At 42.3% G+C, this 20,354-nt stretch overlaps 1 protein-coding gene across 7 annotated transcripts in view; it reads right to left on the bottom strand.

Annotated features, from left to right (window-relative positions):
* Atp13a3 (ATPase 13A3) overlaps positions 1–16,953 on the bottom strand; it is an 84,171-nt gene extending 67,218 nt beyond the window's left edge. For 4 of the 7 annotated variants that reach the window (XM_048453957.3, XM_048453961.3, XM_048453960.3 and 1 more), the window contains exons 1-2: positions 16,814–16,953; positions 16,054–16,098 (exon numbers count right to left, since the gene is read on the bottom strand). The gene's annotated coding sequence lies outside the window, so the exon portion shown is untranslated. Of the gene's footprint in view, positions 1–16,053; positions 16,099–16,535; positions 16,629–16,813 lie in introns of those variants that run through there. The other 3 variants (XM_048453959.3, XM_048453963.3, XM_048453958.3) reach the window with 2 other exon arrangements.
* Between the last annotated feature and the right edge of the window lie 3,401 nt (positions 16,954–20,354).

Raw genomic sequence — 20,354 nt, 5'->3', positions numbered from 1 at the left:
CTAGGTATAGTGGTACTCACCTTTAATACCAGCACTCAGGAGGCACAGGCTGAAAATACCTCTGTGAGTTCAAGGTCAACCTAGTCTACATAGGCAGCTCTGTAGAAACTCTGTGTTTGGTTTGGTTGGTTTTTTTTAGGGGGAAGGGGGAGCTCAAGATGGGGTTTTAGTCTTGGTTGTATATCAGGCTGGCTTCAAACTCACAGAAATCCATCTGTCTCTGTCTCCCAAGTGTTTGGATTAAAGGCATGCACCACCATGCCCGGCCCTGTTTAGTTTTTTGTTTGTTTTGTTTTTGTTGTTCTGTTTTTGGTTTTAAGACCCTGTCTCTTAAAAAAGGGAAGAAAAAAAGAAGCATAGGCACTATGTAAAACTTGTTGTTGCATTCTTTCACCTGTAGGTGGCAATCCAATGTTGCTAAGGAAAAGGGAATAGATGAAGTTAACTAAAATATTCAGTGGTTAAAGCTGAGCTATATTATGCACCAATTTGTTTAAAAAACTGGAAATATCAGTATAAAAAGGGATTGCTTTCTGAAACGCCAAGTTCACGTGTCTCAAGAGAAAAAATAAAATTTATAACAAAAACCATAATGAGGGCTGGGCATGGTGACATAGGCCTTTAAAATTCCAGCACTCATAAACAGAGACAATTGTGAGTTTAAGGTCAGCACGGTTCATAAAGTGGGTTTCCAGGCCAGTCAGGACTCAATAGCGTGATCCTCTCAAAAACAAAAGTCTCCCAGACACATTCATGCTGCCCTCCAACCTCAGGACCTTTTTCCAAGGTGGTAAGCAATGGTGAGAAAGTCCACACAGTCAACCTCAGCTGCTCAGTGACAGTTGATGTGAGGCGATGGTTATCAGCTGATAATGCTCATCGCTCATCACCCAACCTCACTGCTCAGGAAATATTCACTGCCTTGGCCTCCCACAACCGGGCCAGGAATGCAGTAGCAGCATCAGCACCCAGCTTAGACAAGCTTGCTCTGGGGACGGCACCAGCGCTGATATTGCAGAAGAATCCTACAACCGATTGTTAGCTTGGAACTAAAGACAGTTGTCTAAGCTTAATCACTCAAAATGATACATGAAGGTCACAAAACAGACTAAAGGTGCAAGAATCCTGACATTTAACAGTGTTTCTAAGGCAAGATAATTAATTAGGTGGGTGGTGAAGGGTCTGGACAAATCTGATTTTTTCTTTCTCACCTTTCCTCACTACTTAACGATATTTGAATTTGGCTTCATCTGCCATCCATGTATCTTTGAATTAAATTTTTACTGCAGGAAGGAAGGGAGGGAGGGAGGAAGGAAAATTATGTGGTAACTTAGCCATTAAACGGGTGATAAAAGCAAGAAACAGGTATGGTGGACCCTAATAGAGATATGAAGAAATTATTCCGAGGAGGGTAATAGGAAAGTAACATTAAACAAAGTACGACTCATGTTGAAATTCACTACTTTATAGGTCAACTTAAAAATTTAATTGTAACAACAATAACAACAAAATGAGGCCCCTAGCAGTGGTGGAACATATCTGCAATCTCAGCACTTTGCAAGTAAAACAGGAGGGTCTGGAATTTAAGGCCATCCTCAGTTACACAGTGGCTTGAGACCAGCCTGATGAACTACAAAGACACTAGCTCTTAAAAATAAAAAAAAAAAAAAAAAAGGAAGGAAGGAAGGAGGGAGGGAGGGAGGGAGGGTAAGGCTGCACGTGAAAAGAGAAGAGAGAAAGAGAAAGGCTGTGCGTGGGCACATGGCTTTAATCCCAGAACTAGGAGTCAAAGGCAGGCAGCTCTCTGGCCAGTCTGGGCTACATGGAGAGAAACCGTGTCTTGAAAAACCAGAAAGAGTAGATTTGAGGTTAGAAGTAGTGGTGCATTGGTGATGCATACTTGTAATACCAGCACTCGGGTGGCTAAGGCAGGTAGACTATCACTTAAAGCCATTCTGGGCTACATAAGATCTTTCCTGACTCTTAAAAGAGATCAATAAAAAGAACATCTATCTTTAGTGTACACAAAGCCTTGGGTTTGATCTAACAAGAGAAAGGGAAGGGAGGAAAAATAATTTACACCGTCTTTATAGAAAAAAACTTACAGCACCTTTAAATTTTAAATTTATATATACCTTAATTATATACCAAAATTATATATACCGTAATCTAATAATTCTAATTAAAATCCATGTCATGCATTATCCGGACTAAGTATATATAAGTATATATGCATAAAACATATTCCTACTGTACTTTTTTTGTACCAGGGGAAAACAAAAACCAAAGCCCTTTAGAATCTAAATCAATGTCCACCAACAGAATATGGATAAGCGTATAAAATTAAGGCAAATGAATTAATTTATGTGGAGACCAAGATAGCTCTATACAAGAAAAAAGAAACATGACTAATACAGCACTTTTGTATCAAAAACTTACATGTATTTAAAAATGAGCTATAAGGCAGGAATCACTAGTGGTCCAAGGCTTCTATCCCAGAACTCTGGAGGCAGAGGCAGGCTGATCTCTGTGACTTGAGCCTGATCAGCCTGATCTATACAATTCCAGCCTAGCCAAGGTTTGTTTCATAGCGAAACCCTGTCTCAGTGGGGGGGGGGGGGGTGGTAACACACCAAAGTGTTAACATTAACTCAGAAAGGATAAGTATTATAGAACAGAGATCACAAGTATCCTTCAAGTTCCTCTGCATAATTGAATGTAAAATTTGTTTGTTTTCCCCCTTTAAGGGTGACAGTGGGACTTGAATAAAAAAAGTTATTTTAAAACAAGCAAAAGTGAAACGGCATAGAGATATCAAATACAGTAAGGGTCACAAAAAAAAAAAAAAGAGTTCCAGTAATAGTTTATCTTTGTTAGCAAGGCAAATTGCCAAATGAGTCTAATTACCCCAACCTAAAATCTATAATTTCAGACTTAAGGTTAAGGGTTTCTTCAAATAATATATAAATGAAAGGTTCTCTCATTTAATGCAAATTAAAACTACAGTACTATTAACTAAAACCACTAATAACTCGGTTGACATTAAAATCAATGATTTAAAAATGATAGTTGAAATCTAAATACTCATTAATTCTAAGACTGCTATTTTTCACATTTTACCACAGTTAAAACTGGAGTGCTTTTTAAACGTTATTGTTGCTGTCTGCAGTCAGCAGGTGATGATGATACGTGGGTCACTGCACAGAATGCTCAAAGTTAGTATCTCTGCTCTTATTTCTCAAAATTAGGTCTGATATATGTATACATTATTAGTAGTAAGTACATGCTTAAAGTTACTAATGTATTTTAAATGACTTCACTACAATTGGAATGTCAAACAAAAAGTAATAGCATGTACAGAAAGGACTCAAAATCCAGCAGCAGAGTGAACAGGAAGAGCCAGGATGAAAGAGGGAAATAGAGAATACTGGAAAGGAAAAGAAAAAAGCAACAAAGACAAGAAAATTTCCAGAGAATTGATTAGATTCTTAAATCTTTAGTGTGTTTAGGAGATGGAAACCCCAGAAATGTCTTCTAAGTCTCATACATCACAGGCTGGCCTCCAACTTGTGGGTATGACCTAGAATTCATGAGACTTTGATCCTCCTGCCTCCACCTTCTGGGTGTTGAACTTACAGGCCTGAGCCACAATGCCTGGCCTATGTAGTGGATTGGGGGAATCCTAGGCTTCTTGCATGTTAGGCAAGCACTCGACCACCCCAAGCTTCACTTCCAGTACCTTGTTTTAGTGTTGTTTTTTTCTTTACTAACAGAAGGCTTGATGTTTACTTTTAGTAACTTGGCATGGTTTACTTCAGGATTACTGCAGAGCTTTCAAAAAACCAAAATTCATTTCATTCATGATCTTTACTACAGTATGATTCATATTTCATGCTTCCAGGCTTGACGATTTGAAGATTCAAACACAAACGAGCAGAAAATCAGTAGGAAATTATTCTTTACAAAAGACAGAACATTGCATATTTGCAATTGTAGCTAACAAGCACTTGGAGCCCCGTGTCTGTTAGGAGAGAGCTGTGAGTTGAGGTAAGGTATGATTATAATGGACAGGTTGGCCTCTAACTCTAAATCTTCCTGAGTCAGCCTCCAAGGTAGATGGATTAAATAAATACACATATACCTGTCTTATGTGAACTTCAGAAATTGTATGAATGTGTTTTTCTGCTTTATTCTTTTCTCAATTCAAATCATGCTATGTTGATTCACTGCAGTACAAAAAACCTCAACTATATCCTAAGAAAATTTTTTTTAATATTTATTTATTATGTATACAATATTCTGTCTGTCTGCCTGCAGGCCAGAAGAAGGCATCAGATCTCATTTCAGATGGTTGTGAGCCACCATGTGGTTGCTGGGAATTGAACTCAGGACCTTTGGAAGAGCAGGCAATGCTCTTAATCGCTGAGCCATCTCTCCAGCCCCTCCTAAGAAAAAATTTTAAAATGTATTCAGATAGCAGAAAATCCATTGGTTCAAGGCCAGCACAGGCTACCTAGCAAGACCATGCCTGTGGGAGGAAAGGAGTATAGGGTGTGGTGGTACTTCATTTAATCCCAGCAGTTAGGAGGCAGAAGCAGGAAGATCCATGAGCAAGAAGCCAGCCATTCTATCCATTGAGCTTCAGCCAGTGAAGGTTACATAGTACAACAAACAAAATAATAACTAACATGTGTAAAGGTATACTTAGTCTAGAAATCACCTTAGTCAGCATCTACTCAATTTACTGATATTGCCAAGGCCTCACCCACACTAGGCAAGCACTCTACCACTGGACACTCTAGCACAATCCAAGGCCTAAAGAGTATCTTTTTAAAGACAAGAATGACATTGACATCACTATTTTTCACAGGGTTATTTTCCAAAACCTCATTAAATCAATTGTTGCTACAAATAAAGCTGATCCCTTTATTCATGAGAAAAATAGTGACCCAGCTTCCAAGATGGCCCACAAATGCCCTTTCTACCTCCCACAATTATGCTTATCTGCAGTTTACCTTATACTAACCTAAATAAGGGGGCAAGTAGCCAGTTTACCAAGCTACTACTTCCTATGATCACTTAACTGTTAATATCCCCTAGCCTGTTTTAGTAGCACTGTCATCTGGGACAAAGTATAGCAATACTGCAATGTCTGATGGCAACAATTGCCCATCAGTTTTTCAGCACTGATCTCTCATTTCCAGACTCACAGATTCAACCTCTGCATACTTGTTTACAGACAGCTAAAATATACTGCCCCTCAAATTTATCAGTTCATTCTCCACCTTAATGAGTATGATTTGTCTAAAACAAGTGACCCTAGACTTCACTATTTAACACCTTTATCAAACTGGTCATCATCTCTATTCTTTCCCATGCCACATCACCAGTCCCATCTCACTGACATTGTCTCAATGTCATTTTCCTAGCCTTCCTCAGTCACATCTATACGCAAACTATCTATAACCTCTACTCTCCCTATATAAGTCTCAACAGCTTGGCACTGTCTGCAATCATTTCCCAAATGAGTGCCTCCAGAGTATTTCAAAAGATTTCCTGCTCATATAAATTGAATAAATGGTGACTTAAAGTTAAAGCACTGCTCTCTAGCTAGCATCTGAGGTTTCACAATGCAAAATACGAATTTCTACCAATGTGGAAGTGGGATCCAAAGTAAAAACTAATTACAAGACTTGTAAGAGCCTTTAGAATCTGTATCTGTCACTTACCAACTACTATCAATCACACTCACAAACTTTACATCCCTTTCACAGAGAGCAAAATTTGCAGCTCTTCAAATAGCGCTGCCACTTCCTGACTCCATTCTTCTATATACAAATACTCTTTCTGCCAAGAATGCCTTTTCAAACCTAGTCTGGCTGAGGCACTGTTATTAATCCTTCAAGCCAACTCAAGCCTTAACTAAGCTTTGACTGTTCTTTCAATCTTCTAACAGAGGACTCCTCTCACTTTTCCCCATTACTCCAATTGTCAGAGCAGTTACCAAACACATCAAACTTAGCTTTAAAGGTGTTGAGACTTAAGTCAGCACCTGTTTATGTAATCGAATGAATGAAATGAGGTAAGACCAGATGTAGAGCCATTCTCTTTTTCTGGGCAAAAATCATACAATATATTTTGGGTTTGGGCATGTTCTCACATCTCAACCTTATGCCCTTTCCCAACTAACTTAGTCAGATCCCTTCATAACCTGCAACCCTCCCTATACAACCTCATCATAATATTATGCCCATCAAATAAATTCCTCTTTCTCTCAAGAGCAGTTCTCTAATGCTGCGACCATTGAGTACGGTTCCTCATGCTGTGGGAACTCCCAACCACCAAAATTACTGCTACTTCATATTTTGCTACTGTAATAAACTGCAATGCAAATATCTGATATGAGGGATAACTGATAGGCAACCCCAAAGGAGTTGTGATCTACAGGTTGAGAACCACTGCTCGAGTCATTCTGCTCCGAAGTATACAGAAGTGATAGCTAGGAATTGAAAGAGGGTTCAGCTTGGTAAGCGCTGTGTGAGGATCAGAACCAATGCAAAAAAACAGGACCTCGACCCAGCCTGAAGACAGGCAGATCTGTGAGGTTCACTGGCCAGCTAGTCTCAGTATAGTGAGCGAGACAGTCTCAAAAAAAGATAGCTGGAGAGATGGTTCAATGTTTAAGAACCCTAGCTGAGGGTGGTAGCTCCAGTACATGCCTTTAGTCACAGCACTAAGGAGGCAGAGGCAGGCAGATAAGGCCAGCCACCATGGTCTACAAAGTGAATTCCAAGACTGCTAGGGCTGCTACAAAGAAAAACCCTGTCACAAAAAACAATCACAAAAGACCTAAGTTCTGCTTCACAGATCCCATAAAAAAGCCAAACATGGAAAATCTAGTCAATCAGTGAGCTTCAGGTTCAATGAGAAAGACCCTATCTCAAAAAATTAAGGTGGAGAAGCCACAAGACACCCAATGTCACACCCCACCCCCACCCCCACCCCCAAACAGCAAGACAAATAGCCACTGAGAAATATTTGAGATTGTCTTTTGGCCTCCACACAAATACACACAATACCTACATACATGTGCACCTATATGCACACACAGGTATGTGCAGGTACACACATATACACAAAGTATGTGTCTCCTAATAGTCTCAACTTTTAGTTAACCTTTCAATTATGTTTCATTCTTTGGTTTAACCCTAGGAAAATGACAGATTTTCATAAATTCCTAGAAAAGGTGATAAACCTAATATGACTCTCTAAATAACAAAATGAAGAATAGATGTGATGTTTGGTAGTATACCTGTAAGTATTCCAGTGTAATCCAAACACTATAAAGGCTAAGGCAGAAAGGTGGAAAGCTCACGACTAGCATTAGCTAAGCTACACAGAAGACCTGTTTTAAATAAACAAAAACTAGAGGAAAATGTAAAGAGTAGATGTTTTAGTTCTGTCATACAGAAAGGCTAACCTAAACAACACCTGAAGAGTCTAATGTAGCCATGAACAGACACTGGTAACAGAAATAGTAAAAAGGGAGAACAGACTATAAAACAAACCAGTGGCAACTGGGAAATGGTGGCGCACACCTTTAATCCCACCACTAAGGGAGACAGGGTGGGGAGGGAGGTGGGATCTCCGAGTTTTGAGGCCAGCCTGATCTACAGAGCAAATTCCAGGATATTCAGGACTACACAAAAGAGACCCATCTCAAAGAAACAAAACAACAACAAAAAGAAACAGCCACACAAAGAGAGAGGTAAAATACACTATATAAAACACACCAGGAGCTGGAGAGATGGCTCCAAAGTTAAGAGCACTAACTTCTAGAAGACCTGGGTTCCATTCCCAGGCACCATATGGCAGGTCACAACTAACTGTAACTAGTCCCAGAGGTTCTGACATCCATTTCTGACCTCAAAGGGGACCAAGTATGCACAAGGTGCACATATATATATGCAGGCAAAACACCCATACACATAAAATTTTTAAATGGTGAGAAAAAGTCATAAAACATAACAGAGACACCTGAGATTTCCAACATGAACTTTTCAGATGTTGCTAAAGATGAAAGAAATGGTGTTTTCCTCTATGAAAAGACAAACATTCTCGTACCTTCCAATATACACACTAGTTGTTTTGAACATGCTGAGTGTTACTGAACAAGTAAATACTAGCATGTTAGATTTACTAGCATGTTAGATTTACTAGAACCCTCTTAAACTCTCTAAGGTAAACTTTGTTTGGCAAAGTAAAAAGGTTACTTGATTTATATATCCCAGGTACAGGGCCAGTAAGCACGTGGTTCAGATGTCACAAGTTCGTCAGGCAATAGTGGTGTATGTCTTTAACCCCAGCACTCAAGAGGCAGAGGCAGAAGGATCTCTCTGAGTTCGAGGCCAGCCTGGTCTATAGAGTGAATTCCAGGACAGCGAGGACTAAACAGAGAAACCCTGTCTCAAAAAACTAAATAAATAAAAAGTAAAATAATCACACACAAAAGTTACAAGTCTACCCAATAAACTCTACTCTCTTACAGGGTATATGACTGTTAAATCTTACCCACAATAATAGGTTTCTGTGGTTATTTTGAGATGGTCTTGCTATATATATAGTCCTGGGTGGCCTTATAGTCACAATGGAGGTCAGGGTGGTTTCAAATTGCTTATCAATCCTTAGCATTCTGAGTGCTGAGATTACAAAGGAACACATTACAACCACTCACTTGTTAAAGGACATCCTTCAACTAGGCAGAGTGGTACATTCCTAGAATTCAAAAACTTGGAAGGTGGAGGATGAAGGCAGAAGAATCAGGAGTTTAAGACTAGGCTGAGCTACATGAGACCAGTCTCAAAATAGAGATACTAACTTATTAGTAAGGTAACCTGTCCTAAAGCCAGAGGGAAAACTGGCTACTCAAATTCACAAACAGTATATCAATTTCCAATCAGTTTTCAAGCTGGTACTTTTTTGGGGGAAGAGGGGTCAGTTCTGGGGATTGAACTCAGGATTTTGTACACCCAAGGCAAGTGGCCATTTCCAGCTCCAAAGCAGTTTTCAAGGATTTTCCCCCCTGGGTAATTTTCCCCTACAGACACCTTTCTTCAGTGTGAACTTGAGGTCCAAAAATCAGGACATAAGACATAATTTGATTCTTACTCAAATACAGATTAACCAGAAAGAACTAGGAGCTAAATGCAGTGGTAAAGGCTTGTACTCTCATCTACTAGAGAGGTTAAGACTAGAGACTAAAGTTCAGGCTTGCCTGACTACAGAGTGCAAAGACCATCCTAGCCACTGTAAGACTTTTTTCCTTTAAAAAAAAAAAATTAAGGGCTTAGATCATAGCTCAGTGGTAGAATGTTTGCTTAACATGAAGGAAGCCCTATGCTCAATCCCCAGTACTGTGAAGGAAAAGATTAAGAATCAAAACACTTGTCTTTTGTAGCAAAATAAAAGTATTTTTCATAGTTCACAAATTGGAAAAAACAAAGTATCAGACACACATGTGAAAAACATTCGAAGACTCATTTTAAAACCAACTAAAAATAGCATTAAGAAATGTGACAAGCAATCAAAGGCAACTCTTCAAAGTTGGTTCTCTATGCATCAAAAATCACAGGATCTGGGAGGCAGGAGCAGATGTATCTCTGTGAGTTTGAGGCCAGCATGGTCTACAGAGTGAGTTTCAGGACAGTCAGGGCTACAGAGAAACCCTGTCTCTAAAAACAAAAAACATAAAAAAGAACTTGATTCTCTGTAGAGCAGTGATTCTCAACCTCCCTAATGCCACAACCCTTTAAAATACAGTTCATTTTGTGGAGACCCCCCCAACCATAAAATTATTTACACTGCTACCTCATAACTACAATTTTGCTAGTTATAAATCATGAATATCTGATATGCAGAATGTGATATGCAACCCCCAACAGGGGCCACAAAGTATCACACTGAATTCTGATGTGCTGTTATGTCAGGATCACAGCCTCTGCCTCAACAAGTCAGGTTTGACCATCCATACACATGCAATAAGCCAACTGAAACAGTCAAATTAGTAGTGAAAACAGAAGGAGATTTGGTCAATGTGCTTCTGGTGTAAGGAGGGACAAAGTAATGCAGCGACCTCTGGTCAAGTCCATCTTCTGGGTCTCAACCATGAGAAGGCAGCTAGAGTTCTGTATTTCTACTAAGCAGTCCATGTCAAGGTGTGGTTCCTGTAAGGTAGCATGTCAAGTTGTAAATTTCTTTCCAGGGGGAGTTTTGTGCCCATCCATTGATCACCCTTCCCTACACACAGGGTCTTATGCTTTAGGCTTTCTCTTCCTGGGGGAGCTCTAATTTCCTAATGCCCACTGTTTCAGTAGTCCAATGGACTAAGTGTCCCTTTAGAGTATCTTCACCTTTGCCAGGCTGGTTACAGTGTCACTACTAGAATACAAAAACAGACCCTGACCCTTTATTAATATGACGCCATTTACCTCCCCAGACACCTGCTTCTGTTCTAAGAAAGAGGCAGTCTAAATAGTCTGTTACCTCTCCACATTATATTTTCTGCTCTGGAACCTTTATTTTACTGCCCAATGCTTTTGTGAAGAAAACAAGAAAAAATAAATAAGAGTAAATTCAGTCTACTAAGGCAATTTCTTTCTAAACCTTTCTTTCCTAACTATTCTATGTTATGATTGCTCATTCCAAAGACTTACAGAAAAGAAGGAGAGAAAGTTCTGATTAACAGATTAACTTCATACCCTAAAATCTATTTATCATGCTGTTTTACCACCTCAAATTCTACCAAAGGTCCCAATATGACCCATGGGATGCCAAGAGGTCTGGTGTTAAAATGTTCTGGGGAACTCTGCAACAATTCCCATTCAAAGATAACTTTAGTTTCAAGTATATGCATTTTTGGATAGCTTTCTTCTTCACTCCCATTTTTCAAGACTAAGAATAATTATAAAAATAAAATTTAAACTATCAGAGTAGGGATCATGCTTTTGTTAATTCATGATATTTTATCCTTTTTGTTATTTTATTTTTGTTCTGTTACTGTGAGTCAAGGTCTTGTTAGTAGGTAGTAGCCCAGGCTAGCTTAGGTCAGCCTCTTGAGGTTATAAGCCAGCATTATCATACCCAATTTATTTTGTTTTGAGTCAAAGTACCACTAGGCTTCACTTCAAGCTGGTTCTGAACTACTAGCCTCAAATATCCTCATGCCTTAGCCTCCCCAGTCATAAACTACACACAGCACTGTGCCCAGCCATACACATTACCTCTATTTTTAATATCAGTAATGCCAAATTTGTAACTAATACCTTACATCAGATTATCATTAACCTCAGGATATTCTACCTTTTAAATACCTACTTTCCTCAAGATTAAGCTATGGCTCAGCGGTTAAGATCACATACGCCTGTACCAGAGTACCCAAGTCTGATTTCAAACCCCACATCAGGCTGCTCACAGCTGCCTGTAACCCCATCTCCAAGGGATCTAACACCTCTGGCCTCCATATGCACCTGAACTCCCATACACAGACACAGACACAGACACAATTTTTAAAAAATAAAAGGGGGTGGGGGCTGGAGAGATAGCTCAGCAGATAAAAGCACTTTTTCCAGCTAGACATGGTGGCACACACCTTTAATTTCAGTACTCAAAGGAAGGCAGAAGCAGGAAGATCTCTGTAAATTCAATGCCATCCTGTTCTACACAGCAAGCTCCAGGACAGTCAGGACTACATAGAGACCCGTTCTCAACCCTTCCACCTCCCCCATCAAAATTTGTTGTTCTTGCAGAACTTTGGTTCAGTTCTCAGCACCCACATGGTGGTTCATAACCATTCATAGGCCCAGTTCCAGGAATCTTCCAGCTTCTCCTGCCTTCTAGCCTCCTTAGGTACAAGGCATACACGTGGTACAAACATAAATGCAGGCAAAACATTCATAAAATAAAAGCACTTTTATATTTTGTAAAAAATAAATAATTTTTCTTTTGAGTTTTTCAAGACAGGGTTTCTCAGTAGCTATGGAGCCAGTCCTGGAACTCACTCTGTAAATTAAGCTGACCTCAAACGCAGAGGGATCCACCTGCCTTTGTCTCCCAAGTGCTGGGATTAATGGCATGTGCAACGTCCAGCAAATCAATAAAGTTTTAAAAGATTAAATAATCCTAGAATACTCGGTTATTCTACCTGAATTCTGAACTTCTCTCTCAAAGTAAGAGAATTCACGTAAGATTTCCTTGCTTTTTATGTATTATTATCTGGATAAGTTTAGGTGGCTAATCAGAATGTGGCTTTGATTATTACATAGTTATCTCTGTATATAGGCCAGTTAGCTTCAATTAACAGAAAGTTACAAAAAACTCCTGTAGCCCACCTCTTAGATCAAGATTTAGCTAGATCACATACAGCATACAGTAGTTCCCTTAAACCAACTGGGCAGTACAAGACCTCAGTACACACATGGAACCAGAAAACATGTATGTTTTCTCCTATATAAACATGTCTATGAATTTATAAATTAAGCACAGTAAGATTATCAATAATAATGGAGCAACATAACATACTGTAATGGAAGCTATGTGAATGTTATCTTTCCATTTTTTTCCTCTTAAAACATCTTATCTTTAACTTAAGTTTTTCTTTGGATAATCTGAATTGCTAGCTATATAAATAGGGATAGTTACAACTAAAATATCACAACAGTATATTTATCGGTCACAATTTGGCTAGTAAGCAACTGGTAGGCACAGAGAGTATACTGGACCAGCAGCTGACTCATGTCTAGGCCAGAACAATGGGACAGTACAAAATTTCATTATTCAAAATAATAAAAAAACTTAAACGTCTAAATCAGTGGCTCTAAACCTTCCTAATGCTGTGACTTTTTAACAGTTCCTCATGTTATGATAATCCCAACCATAAAATTACTTTTGTTGCTACTTCATCACTGTAATTTTGCTAGTTTATGGATCACAGTAGTATTTTTGGAGATAGGTTTGGCAAAAGGGTTGCAACCCACATGTTGAGAACCGCTAGTGTAGGTTTCTTTCTGGAATTTTCCATCTAATATTTTCAAACCACAAGTGAACGATGTTAACTGAAACTACAGAAGGTTAAACTACTGGTGGGTCCTGTGTAGAAAGAATATTAAATAGAATACATTTCATCACTAGAATTCTAGGGTACATGAGAGTATCAACAGATGTTAGAGACTAAATTAACCACTTCTAGTGTACCTCAACAAAAGTGTTCTTGTCAATAAATGCTAAGCTGTTAATTCGTGCTCAATGTGTGGTCTAGCCACATACAAGGTGTAGGCCACCAAGTATACTATCAAACCATCTGGTTTACAGGCCTGGAGTAACAGGTCTATAATCCCAGCTACTTAAAAATCCTGGACAGGAGAAGTTCAAGTGAAGGCTATCCTGGGATACACTGCAAGCTCAAAGCCAATCTGAAAAAGTGAGTTGAAACCTTACAGCAAAAGGGGCTGGAGATGTAGCTCTGAATAGTGTTTGCCTACCATCTGTGAAGCCCTGAATTCAAATTCAAGTACAACAAAACAGAATTCATTGAACATAAGACCAAAGAGCCAGGAAGTGGAGTTGCATGCCATCAATCCCAGCACTCAAGAGGGAGAGGCAGGTCAATAAATGAGTTTGAGCATCCTGGTCTACAGAGCTAGTTCCAGGAGAGCCAGGGCTTCAGAGAAATCCTGTCTTGAAAAAGAAATAAAATAAAATAAAAACATCAAGATTACTTTGAAATTCTCTTTTTGTCTTCCAGTATTTTGGTTGCCTTTCAGATTTTATTTCACTATCACGCTGGGGAAAAATATAGATGAAGACAAAATCCCCCAGAGTGCTCTCCTGCCATGCTTTGACCACTGACTGGGTTCCATGAGTGCAGTAATGAGATCCCAGCACCTTGCTAAGATTATTATTTATTTCAGGAATGAACCATGTTCTCTAGTGATTTCAAAGCCACCATGATATAAAAACACAATGCACAAAATGGGAAGAAAGGAAGTCTTCAGTGTCAGGAGAGCTAAGTGCTCTTTTCTTTACAGACATGGGCTGTTAACCCTCAAGTCTCTTTGAAATGTTACCATTCTTTGTAATTGGAATTAAAGAGGAAAGGAGAAAAAAGAGCAGTTAAGCAATTTACTTTGAAGACAGTCACAATCTAAGTCTAACACTACTTTCTGCAACACAGAAGTTATTTCTAGGTTTATCAAAGTGTATGACTAGGAACATATTACAAAACTTCAGTTTCCTCATCTAGAAAATACCAAGTATTTATTTTAGAGCTTACCATACTACTGGCATTGGCAAAGTTAAAAAAAAAATCAGTAATCAGTCAGATCTGATTCCCAAATTTCATGCAAATTATTACAATTTTCTATAGTTATCAACAGTTTCATGTAGATCAGGCTAGCCCTAAACAGTCTGTGGCTGAGAATTACAAGCTTTTGACATTACACCCAGGATTTTACCCAGCACCTCATGGAGAATAGTGAGTTTACTTTACCAACTGAACTATATCCGGAACCAAACACTTATTCACTAAAGAATCAGTATTTGAAAAATATACGTTTTGGGCTGCTGAGGTGACTCAGCAGTTAGAAGCGCCGACTGCTCTTCCAGAGGACCCGGAATCAATTCTCAGCACCCACATGGCAGTTCACAACTGTCTGTATCTCCAGTTCCAAGGAATCCAATACCCTCATAGAGACACACAAGCAGGCAAAACACCAAGGCACATAAAATAAATAATTAAAAAAATCTGGAAAGCTGGCATTACCTACTGAACTCTTTTAATGCTAAAATCAGATAACAGAACCAAGTACCACAGACATTGAGTTTTGTTCTAATAACTATGAAACTAGTTTCATGCCAATATAGAAACTTAATTTCAAGGTAGTTCTAAATTAAAACTTCAATTTGTTACTGGTTGGCCTGGACAAAGAAATCAATCATTCTACAACACCAATTTGAAGCTTATCAACTTTGTTTTCAAAATACACTGTTATTCAATGTTTTCATCTAATTATAACTGTACTACTTAAATGAAACAATTAAAATAATACTTTCCCTGCCCAATCCCATTCACTAAATACAAGTACTGATGTTTTGACAAAGTTTAAGAATCTCAACTACTTCATCTTCAACTTAATCTAATGGTGAATAATGGGGGGGAGAGAACAGATGTTAATACCGGAGAAGAAGCAAAATTTACCCTCTAGGCTAAAAGCTAAGGAAAGATCATAGAGGCCTGGGTGTACATAGCCAAACCTTACTTTAAAAAAAAAAGTTTCTTCATTTTCTACAAAAATCATTATTAGATTTACTATTTCAAAACTTTCAAAAACTGATGAACTTTTGAAGTTATTGTTAAACCCAGATGGGCTGTCCACACAATCTATTTTGGCAACCAGAACCTATTCAGCAAAGTAATAATCCTCAAAAAGAATGCTACGCATAGTGCCGAAAGATAAAATTAACATGGTATTTTAGCAAAGAGGTTCTAATCAAAGGTACACTTTTAATGATGTACTGGCCCTTCAAAACTAAAGTCACACTGGAACCAGAGCTCAGCAGTCAAAGAGTGATACCTGTTCTTACAGAGAACCCGGAGTGTGGGCAGGAGGCTCACACCACCTGGAACTCCAGTTCCAAAGAGTCTGACCTCCGAGGGCACCCACACGTGTTGAAGACATACTAATAGACACACATACAGAAATAAAAATACTTTAAAATAATAAACTTTCACGCTAGCCACAAACCCTCTAGAAGAATGTTCATCTTCAAAAGTCCCCACATTTCTTGGATTTAAAAAAAAAAATGTATCTTAACTTCCTGTCCTGTAGATCAAAAATCACCATGAACATACTCAAATATGTTCCATTCAGTTCAGAATCGTGTTAAGTTTCTAGGTTTATGGCTCCATTCCCATTTATCTTGCACTAATATAAACCACTAAATATAGTTCTAAATCTCAAACATTAATGATTAGTAGCTAATTATATAAGTGACTCATACCTCTTATGTCCAGACACCCAAGATCCTAGGACGCTTCTGTCAGTCCTAAGGGAAAAGGAAACAATAAACACCTGTCACAAAAGCTTTCCAAATTGGGAAGCCCCGAACAGTTACTGTCAATCCCCAGTGCTATTCCTTCCCTCCCTCCCTACTCCACACCTCCTCCCCACCATAAAAGATACCATTCAGACCACAGCCTGTCTGTGTGAAGAGCAGACCACAAACTACTAGCGGAAAGGGCTCCGAGTCTTTCTAGTCCTCACGGTACGGCTGGCTCTTAACAATCTCGAGCGCTGACACCTCATTACGTCCGAAGTCACTTTTCCTTTCTGGGCCTCGGCTAGCTATGTGTGCTGATACCCATAGGAACCTACTCTGTGGCCAGGGCCAAACTTGGACTCGTCGGCACCAGCATGAACCCGACAGGGGCCCTGCCCACCCCGTCAGGGGCCCTGCCCACCCTCTTCCCCGGGGCACATCACCTTCTAGACTTTCTCGAGCGGCTGTCCCGTCAGCCCGGGCCGCACGCAGCGGATGCAACTCCAGGCCTCCACAGCCAGTCAGCCACACGTGGTCCCAGACAGTGCCGGGTCCCGTCGCCCTCTCCCCGTCACACACACCTTCCCTGAGAGGTGATGTCCAAGTCGGGCCGTGGAAAGAGCCACCTGGTACCCGCCACCCGGGGCGACGCAGCTCGCTTCTCCAGCCTCCCCCATCACCTCGGCCGCCCGTCCCACACCCCGCTCACCCAATCACTCACCAGCCGCGCCGCCGTGCTGACTCCTCGGCGGCCTCCCGGCCCGGGCAGCCAAAAGGCCGCAGGGGGCCGGGCGGCCGCTTTCGCCGCCGCCGCCGCCGCCGCCGCCTCTCCTCAGCCCAGCCCCATCGCCCTCGGCCAGCGCCGGCGGCCGCGGGTCGCTCGGGCTCGAGGCGCCGCCGCCACGCGTCGCGGCTCGGACTGTGGGGACGGAGCCGCCGAAGTGGGGCTCCGGGCCGCACCGGGCGCAGGGGCGTTCGCGCTCCGCTCGTCGGCGCCTGCGGCGGCGGCGTGCAGCCGGGCAGGGCAAGAACGAACAAGGGAGCGCGGCGCAGAAGACCGGCAGGGGAGGAGGGGGGGACGGTCTGCGCGAAGAAGAGGCCTCCCGCCGTCGGCGACGAAGCGCACCCCCTCCCCGCGGCCACGGCGCCCGGTCACGCTGCGGGGAGGGCCGGCGAGCACACGGGGAGCACCCCACGAGCTCAGGACTCCCGCGCCGGATGTGAGGTCACGTGATTGCCTCATCCCAGCGCCGATCGCGGAGGGGCCGTCAGGGGGCGGGGCGACTCGCCGGTCACGCCCACCTCGCAATCGGGGGCCCCCCTGCCTGCCTAAGCCACAGTCGCTGGCGGGAGGCACTCGGGCGGAGCGCTTTGCGGGGGATGCTGCTCAGGGCTCGTTTTACGAGAGTCTATGAACTGTGTGTGGCTTGCCAGGCACAGAAAAGGTCATAGTCTAAACCCCCATTTTAGGAACAAAGAAACTGAGACCCAGAGTGTTGACTTGCCTAAGGTGACGACAGTGAAGAGAGGACTCCGGTGCTAACTAGGTGGAGAGAAAAGTCCTAGCTCCGGGGCCACATTCTTTTCCTCCTTTATACCCCCCACCACCACCACCACCACCACCACCTACACCAAAAAGAACACTTTAATTCTAATGGAACTCCTGGCCCAGCCCGCGGGCGTGGGACAGAGAACTGAGTCAGGTAAGCGCGAGAAAGCTTCCACACCCGAGACAGCCTGAGCCTCAGGGAGGAGTTTTCCGACAGTGCTAGATGCAAATTAAATACTTCCCTCCACAGGAGACTTATCTCGGGGCACTACCCCGCCCGGATATTCAAATCGCGGGTTTGGGTTTTCATTGCCTTCCGCTCTGCGCAGCGGCGCCGAGCGCGGGTAGCAAAGCTTGCCACCTGCTGCCTCCAACTCCGCCATCTTTCTGCCCTGAGTCCACCTCACCTGCGTACCAGATGCCTGGTCTTCACCTGTTATTGTTCTCCCGCCTTCCTGCAAACATAACTCTTAGCTGCTTGACGGTCTTAGAGGACAGAACACCATGTGCTCAACCTTGTTCCCCATACTTAGGCTTAGTCCGCCAAGGGCAAGGAGCTTCCAGCCTAGTCATCTCTTAGGACATGCCCTCTTGGTCCAGAGCACAGAATGGCACCTCGTTTGGGTCAGCACAGTGTTCCAGAACCATGGCACTAACACGCTTCATTTAAGAGCTAAAAGGATGCTGCCCCCTGCCCTCCACCTGCAGCAGTGGGGTCCTGGAAGATGACCAAGAAAATTCTTGCCAGATGATATGGCCCTCATACTAAACGAAGATAAGCCACAGCTGTGTATTCCCAGCTCGCCACTAAGTTTCAAACTTGAGTGTGTGTTTCTGTTGCTGGAGTAAGAACGTAGGATAAGGATTAGGGTAGCCTGGGTAGGGCCGAGCGTACTCCTTCCCGACACATACTCCTTCCAGTTCCCTTCTCTCCTGGTTAGTTACCTCCCAGATTTTAAACAAGCTCAAGTCTCTCCAGACCGTACAAATGTCAAGGCAACCATCCACTTACAGAGTGCCCTCTTCAGTTAGCTGCCAAGTGTTTCTGGCCCATTCACGCACACCTCTTGAACGGTGCTCTCCTCCGCCTCTACTTCCTCATTCCTCAACTGGGCAAACTGACCACACAGGAGGGTCGGGGGCTTTCTTCCCCTGCTCAGGTGAGAGTAACCCATCACGCGCCTTTGGGGCAGAAATGCTTCTTCCTCTGTACCTCTGCACCCATGGGTGTTCTCACCTTCTACTCCCTCAGTTTGCGGAGCACTGTGCTCTCCCAGTTCTCAAGTCTCAGTCCCTAAGACCTCTGCCCTCTTCAGTGGCATCCTTAAGTGCCACCAGTTGTGAAGCAGCACCTGAAAGGCATGGCAGCCCTCCAAGCCCACAGCTGCATTCACTCTGCCTCCCCTGCTCTGGAGACTCATTTCCACCTCTGTTATCAACTCCCAAAGCAGCCAGAGTGCGCTCTCTCTCTCTCTCTCTCTCTCGCTCTCTCTCTCTCTCTCTCTCTCTCTCTCTCTCTCTCTCTCTCATTTGTTTTGTTTCGTTTTGTTTTTCAACACAGGGTTTCTCTGTGTGTATTTCTGGCTGTCCTGGAACTTGCTCTGTAGACCAGACTGGCCTCGAACTCACAGAGATCTGCTGTTACTGGGATTAAAGAAGTGTGCCACCACCACTGGGTCAGAATGAAAGAAAGAAAGAAAGACAGACAGACAGACAGAAAGAAAAAAAGAAAGAAAGAAAGAAAGAAAGAAAGAAAGAAAGAAAGGAGGAAAGGAAGAGAAAAAAGGCAGAGAGAATCAAATATCCAGCTACCTGTCATGCGTCTCTATTAGCTCAAAGAGAAATGTCAATGGTGTGTCCAAAACTGAACTTGTCCTGTGCCTTTATAACTGCCCCTTTCCAAAGCTATTAGCACCACCATCACACAGCCATCTGAATTAGAAAGTTAGGAATGAATGAGTCACCCCTGATGAATCACTAAGCCCTATCTATTTCTCCTCGAATTCCTACCTCCATTCCTCTGGCACCCATCCTTTCCGAGCGACGCTGCTTTGACAGCCTCCCACCAGCCCTCTTCAGACAAACTCATCCTCCATCCTGCCTGAAGTGCACACCTACTTAAGAAGGTCAATGCACTCAGGCTTTTATTTTTATTACATTTATTTGTTGGGAGTGGGGGGCACATCATGGCACAAGTGTGGGTGTCAGAGAACGTTTTAGAGTTGGTTCTCTGGTCCCACTTCTCTGGTCTTGTCACAGGGGACAAGCCTGGCAGTCCCTATACCAACTATCTTACAGTCCAGCACTCGGGCTTTTACAGTCCAGACACTATGAGCCCACACCTGGTGATACATGCATGTAAAATCAGCCACTGGGAGGTACCAGCATGGTGAGTTTGTAGCCAGCTTGGACTATACGAGACCCTGTCTCAAAACAAGAAAATAAACAACCTCGAAAAGCCCAGTCTTCAAGATGCAGCCAAATTTCTCAAACTAAGGCAGCTCACATGGGGCAAGGGAACTCCTGGAAGAAATAAAGCAGTTAAATATCTCAGGAAGTTCTTTGCTACAGATGTTTTGAGTATGGGGAGAAGAGAATCTGAGCACGGGCTTGGGGAGGAGATGTAGAGTCGGGTTGAGGGCAGACACGGAGAAGAGAGTTCCCAGACAGTACCGAAAGTGATGAGAGCTGCTCTGAAAATCTTTGGAAGCTT

Source organism: Myodes glareolus, chromosome 2 (assembly GCF_982192425.1).
Source record: "Myodes glareolus chromosome 2, mMyoGla1.1, whole genome shotgun sequence".
Taxonomy (NCBI): Eukaryota; Metazoa; Chordata; class Mammalia; order Rodentia; family Cricetidae; genus Myodes; species Myodes glareolus.
This window is presented reverse-complemented; position numbering and strand designations above follow the sequence as displayed.